The sequence below is a fragment of the Callospermophilus lateralis genome, unplaced genomic scaffold (assembly GCF_048772815.1).
Source record: "Callospermophilus lateralis isolate mCalLat2 unplaced genomic scaffold, mCalLat2.hap1 Scaffold_169, whole genome shotgun sequence".
NCBI classification, from domain to species: domain Eukaryota; kingdom Metazoa; phylum Chordata; class Mammalia; order Rodentia; family Sciuridae; genus Callospermophilus; species Callospermophilus lateralis.
Genome location: NW_027512767.1, coordinates 2,193,054 through 2,199,685, shown reverse-complemented (window position 1 = coordinate 2,199,685; position 6,632 = coordinate 2,193,054). Strand labels below are relative to the sequence as shown.

At 39.3% G+C, this 6,632-nt stretch overlaps 1 pseudogene; it reads right to left on the bottom strand.

Annotated features, from left to right (window-relative positions):
* Positions 1–234: 234 nt before the first annotated feature.
* On the bottom strand, positions 235–4,606 carry LOC143640296 (melanoma inhibitory activity protein 2-like; annotated as a pseudogene).
* Positions 4,607–6,632: the final 2,026 nt, after the last annotated feature.

Here is a 6,632-nt window from a genome sequence, read left to right as displayed (position 1 = left end):
AACAGCATTCCATCACCAACCAAGCCTTCCCAAATGAATCCTCAAATGGACACCTCACCAGGCTGGATATCCACGGATGTGTAACCATATAAAACACCTAGTTTCATTCCCTTGCACTATATTTTTCCACATAAGTCATATAAAAAGACTATTTCTTTAATTATGACAGCTCAAATATCAAGAAGAGGATTCTTCTTAGTTGTGGGAATTTTGATTTTTATAATAACAGCCCAATTATTTAGGTAAAGTACATATAAGTAGGTATTGTATATATTTTTGAGATGCTCCATAAGTGTTTCCTGGAGGACGTGGAGGAAGAAAAGGTCCTCTTCTCATGAACGGACTTCGTGGATCCACAGAAAACAATGGACCTCTGATTGAAGGGTAAGAAAAGCCAGAGCCAGTTGTTTGGTTTTCAGCAGGGAGAGATGAATCAGGTACATTGGAATCACGTTGATCAATTTTGGTATCATTTCTACTAGATTCCATTTCTGAATATGTAGGCCCATCCATTTTATCTAAAGACAGCATAGTTAAATTTCTGAGTACTGCTGATCCAGACAATCTACCATATTTAGAATTACATCCATCTTGCCTTTGTAGAGGAAGATGTGGATCTGAATATGGTTGGCCTGGTGAAGGGATCATTATCCTATGGGCCTGTTCCCATGGATGTTCCAGGTGCCCTATGTCAGGAGGTGCTCTCTGTGGATAAGTTGACCTATCACATTTTGATTCTCTTCTTTCATTGCTAGTTGGATGGTCCAGAGGATTCTCTGGGCCCCTTAAACCTCTTTCTCCTCCTACTTGCACCAAAGATGAGAGTATAAATGTACCCTTTTTCCAAATGAGAAGGTCTTATTCCACATGAAGGTTGACCCAATGGTGAGGGACCATTTGGAGAATTCTCTTTGCCAAAGACTGTATTTGAAGCATCAAGCACAGAAGGATCTTTTTCTACAAGCTTAAATTGTGACTCTATTTCAGTTAATTTTTGTCTAGTGTGAGCATTTTTTTCCTTAAATTATTGAGGTATCTTTCAGCACTCCAAACTGCCAATTCATTACCATGAGCTTTTTTCTCATAGTAAATAATGTGCCCCTGATAAAAAAACAAATGGTTCTCTCCAATTCTTCTTCATGATCTTTGGCTCAGGGGCTGGGGATGTGGCTCAAGCAGTAGCGTGCTCGCTTGGCATGCGTGCGACCCGGGTTCGATCCTCAGCACCACATACAAGCAAGGATGTTTTATCCATCGATAACTAAAAAATAAATATTAAAAATTCTCTCTCTCTCTCTCTCTCTCTCTCTCTCTCTCTCTCTCTCTCTCTCTCCCCTCCCCTCTCACTCTCTCTTTTAAAAAAAAAAAATCTTTGGCTCACTTTCTTTTGGTCTCCAGCAGTTTAGTTGTACAGCTGATCTTTTCTTCCTCTTTGTAAAGTTTTTCTTATTGCTCTACCTGGTAATTTTCCTCTCCTATTAATTTTCTTTGGAGTTTCATTACATTTTCTTGATATAATTCCATCATAAATTTAAGTTTCTGCTGAAGATTCTGATTCTTACTTTCAAACTGTGTAGTTTCTGCTTGCAAAGATGCTTGTTTTGTCTTAAGATTTTAATATGTTCTATCAGGTCTTCCTTTGTTTCAATTACTTCAGATAATAAAGTATAAATTTGATTTTTATCTCTTTCTAAGATTTTTAAAGAGGCCTTTAACTTAGTATCATAAACCAGTTTCTTCCAAGACCCTTTTGGCTGATATTCTCAGTGAGCACCAATTTCTGATTCACTTTTCAATTCCAATTCCAAGTAACCACCATCTCTTAGGACTTTTTCAAGCACAGGAGCCCAATCTTTTATTGGCAGTAAGTGTTCAGTCAGAGACATAATGAGATTTTTTTGTCTCTTAGAACTTGTTCTGCATGTACTTTGGAGTGTTCAAATGTAATTTTCTGTTTAGTAAGGCCATTCACTTTTTCTTTCCATACTTCAACTTCTTGTAAAAGCTTTTTATGACTTTCCTGAAGTCATTCAAAGCCTCTTTTATTGCTACTGTAATTCTTTCTTTATTCATTTGAAATATTCTCAAGGTTGTTTTAGCTTCAGGTATTTGTGATTTAAGGGATTTTGATTCATCTTCTAGGGACTTAATCCTTTTTGATATACCCACCATCAATTCATCCTGTTGAGGATATTTAGTTTTTCCTTCTTTTAGCTTTTTTTCTAGAAAGAGTATTTCATCCTCAAGTTTAGATATGAACCTCTCCAGGATTTCATATATTGCCTCCAAGTTTTCTGCTTTTCCTTACTCTTTCACCAAAATGACATCCTTTAAAGGTGACTCTAAGCCTTCATACTCTTTTTGAACAAAACTAACATTTTCAAGTAGTTGACATTTTTCTTGAATTAGTCCAAAAAAGTTTAGAGCAAGTTTTTTTTCTCTCTTCTCAGGTAATGCCTGCTTCTCACAGACTGATAACTTCTCCACAAAAATAAGAGAACAAAAATCTAATAGCTGTACATAACACCAATTCCCATGGACATCCATAAGGACTAGGGTGTGTTTCCACGTCTTCAGGCAAGGTAGACCACAACCCTACTTACTTCTTCCAGGACCACCCCCAAGTATGTCTGAGATACAGCTCTTGCCCCTCCATCATGCTAAGGCTACTTTGGCTATTCCCTCCACAACCATACCATGCCCAGCCATGAAAAAACAGGGTGTGAACACTCAGGCCTTTGGTCAGAAAAAAACCTGCACCAGGCAATGGAGCAGACCATTTTGAACCAGTGAGTGGTGGAGAGGAGCTGTGGGAATGGGCATGGGCAGCCCTGGTTGTGGTATCTCAGGGGCCTAGCACACTACACTGCCTGCCAGGGAAGTCTTGGTCCCTTCACTATGCTATAAATTCTGAACCAGGAAAGGTTCAAGATTGTCTCAATCAAACCAGAGAGAAATCCTCTCCAGGTCATCCACCAATTGATTTGGTTTAGGCCAGGCTAAGGCAGAACTTATTATGTGCCATTCTATACAGTCATAATATCACCCAGTTAGATGTAACTAAAATTCTACAGCTCGGTAAATTTTCAAAGAGCTAGTACACCATATATTTATATTTGTACCACTTGCCCTTTTGTTTTAATGACTCATTCCTTTCTCTCCCCTTCTCTCCCCTCTCTTTTTCTTTCCTTCCTTTCTTCTTTCTCCTTTTCCTTTTCTTTCAGTGTTGGGGGTTAAACTTCAGAGCCTTGTACATGCTGGGCAAGCTCTCTACCACTGAGCTACATCTTCAGCCAGGTTGACACTTTCTATAGAAGTCATCTGAATTATTTCCATAGAAAACCTCTTGTGTTAGACATTTGAAAAATAATTTGAGAAGAGTTGCGAACATGGGCATAAATCAGTTTTGATAAGTTATTTTTAAATAGCATACAATATGTAATGTTTCTAAAAAGAAGTTGAGTTGGTTTTCATGTCAGTTTTTGTAGACAACTATTTATTTAAGAGTTCTTTGAAATCTTTTTGCAGATATTCTTTTCACTTCTCATAGGATATAAACACTTCTAAGCAAGCTGGTCATTAAAAATATATAGCAAAGAGAAGGATAAGATAAGAGAAGGATAAGATAAGAGAAGGAAAAAACAAAATTAAATGTTGCATGGGATTCTCACACAGACAGGAAACACCAGGGTATTTAACAGGAAGCAGTGTTTATTTGTGTGCATCTAGCCTCAGTGCATTCTTATCTGAAGGCTGAACATTTAGTGTAGAAAGTGATCTCTTATATATTCTAGTTAGTTTCCTTTTACATACTAGTCTTTTTCTTCATATGAGGTAATACACATTCCTGATGGACATTCTATTTCTATACTACAAAGTAGCAAGAATGTTCAAGATTGATTTCTGGAGGGCTCACAATGATACAGATGGCATCGTGTTCTTTTTCTTCTGAGATATCTCTACCATAAAATGTAGCTCAGTGGTAAAGAATCCCTGGCTTCTATTCCCAGTACCAAACCAAAGCAAACCAAATAAATGGCAGATGCACTTCATTTAGGGCAGAGAATTTAGCATTATAGTGAGTTATAGTGAGCAAAGTTTACCCTAGGACACTTAGAAGAGCAGCTGTGTATCTTTGACTGGTTTAAGGCCTTTTCTAAAGACCAGTTTCTGAAACAAAGAAATAACTTCAAGTAAAGTTAGCCGTGAGCAACTCTCTGCCTGCAATCACAAGTGTTCCTAAGTTCCTGCCTGGCAGCTGAACACTTTGTAGGCCATTTCCTAGTGGGGAGAAAAGTCTGAAGGGGGAGAAAACTTGAATTCTTGGGTGATTCCTTTCTTCTTTGGCTATTCTAATCAACTTTCTGTCAGTATCTCCAGTATCTAAGATGCATAGAAGTTGAATGGCCTCCAAATCTGGATCTTTGAGACCTGATCCTGACCCTCACCTCACTCCACATTCCTTGGTTGATTTCTCAAACACCTCAATGCCCGGGTTTTGGAGGATTTCACTTCCTTCCACCTCTATTGCCTCCAGTTCACTGAGGGCTTTGATTTCAGTACATGAAATTGGGAAGGAGTTTCTCCAGGCAGGAGATTCAGCCATCCTAGCAGGCTGTCTTGACCTTGAACCTACATAAGGCAGTCCCCTTAGGGCTACCCAGTAGACCACATTTGGGCTATTACTTATGGGGTTGAGTGTTAGCAATTGTTGCCAGAAAGGCATTTCTCCCTTGTTCCCAGGATCTCCCTCCCTGAGATAGTACTTACTCTTTGATGGAGGATGAAGGCTATCTAGGTGCCAGACACTCACTTTTCTCACCTCCTTTGCCCACTGGTATCAGAATCAGCTTTCTCTCACACAGCCCATTGCCCAAGGCCCAGAAGACCCAGGAGGCTTTAAAGGCTAGTTCTGTAGGAGTGGGTGAAGCCACTCTGCATTCTGTAAAGAGACACCTTTGTTCTGAGAGGCTGTAGTGATAGGAATCACCTGCATGTTTTCTTCTAGAACACCTTGACAGTGGGGTTGTGATGGATGCAGTCAGGTCTCCTTTAAAGCAGCAGTTATTTATGGCTAGAGACATACCCAGAAGTCTGTAGTCCTGGACTAGAGAGGAGAAAGCATATTGGTTTCTTCTATACAATTTCAGTACAAATTTTCATTTCTCTGGTTGTACCTGATGTAACAATACACTATATGTGAATTCATATATGTACCTAGGTTAATGATGTCCATCTCTTTCCACCATCTTTTCTCTCCGCATGCTTCCTTTCATCCCTTCCTTCCCTTTTCCCCATCAAAGTTGCTCCATTTTTTCCACTCCCCTATTATCGATCAGCATTCTGTTATCAGAGAGAACACTCAGCCTTTGTTGTTGTTGTTGTTGTTGTTGTTTGAATTGGCTTACTTCACTTAGCATAATATTCTCCAGACCATTCATTTACCTACAAATGCCATAATTTTATTCTCTTTTAAGGCTGAGTAATATTCCATTGTGTATATATACCAAAGTTTCATTATCAATTCATCTATTGAAGGGCATATACGATGCTTCCACAGCTTAGCCATGGTAAATTGAGCTGCTATAAACATTGGCTGCATTACTAAGCCATGATCCCAGCCCATATTTACCATTTTTAAGTGCACATAGAATTCAGAAGTGCTCAGTTCATTCACTATCACCACCATCTATTGCTAGACTTCATCTTCATAACAGAAACTCTGCACTCATGAAATATTGCCAACCCATTGCCCATCATCCAGTCCCCTGCTTTCTGTTTCTGTGAGTTTGATGTCTCTATATACATCATCTAAGCAGAACTACATAGTAAGTGTCCTTTTGTGATTGTGTGACTACACTTAACATAATGTGGGATGAATTATGTCCCATTGTGTGGATGTACAACATGTTTATCCATTTCTCATCAACGGATACTTACATTGCTTCCATTCTTCAGTTTTGGGGAACTTCTACTTGGCATTTCTGGAAGCTTGAGCACTAGAGGAGATGGGGACTCTACAGGAAATGAGCTGTGGTTGGGATCTCATGGGTCCATGATTTCCACCTTGATGTAATTTGTAGGCAAGAGGAGACATGAGCTGATCCAGGTGAGGGCACCTGCAATAAGCACAGATGCTACAGGTAAGGCCAGAACAACCTCTTGTCTCTAAAGAAAGAGAGGAAATTATGAAACTCAAAGACAGACTTGACAAGAGGGCCTACACCAAAAAAAAAAAGGTGAAGTGGTGCCACACAAAGAACACTAAGAAGAAATGAATGTGAGTAAAGGATGAGCAAATCCCAGGTACACCCTTATTCCCAAAATCACAGGTTGCACTTGCCATCCTTTGTTGTTCAGTTGGTAAGCAGAAGGCTTAGTATCTACTAGGTTTAAGCTTTCCAATTCCAATATCACTGTTACCTGCACCATTTAACATAAGGATGCCTTTTTAGACTTTCCTTTTAAGGACTGAGTACAAGAGCTAAGTCTAATCTTTGAATGTTCCAAGGTGCCTCATGCATAGTCAGCACTGGGCCTTTCTGCAGTGTCAGACTGAGGGCAGGAGTCAGGCCCAAGAATAAAAATTTAGGAATCCATCAGTTGAAAGAAGATGCAAGGCACTGGGAATA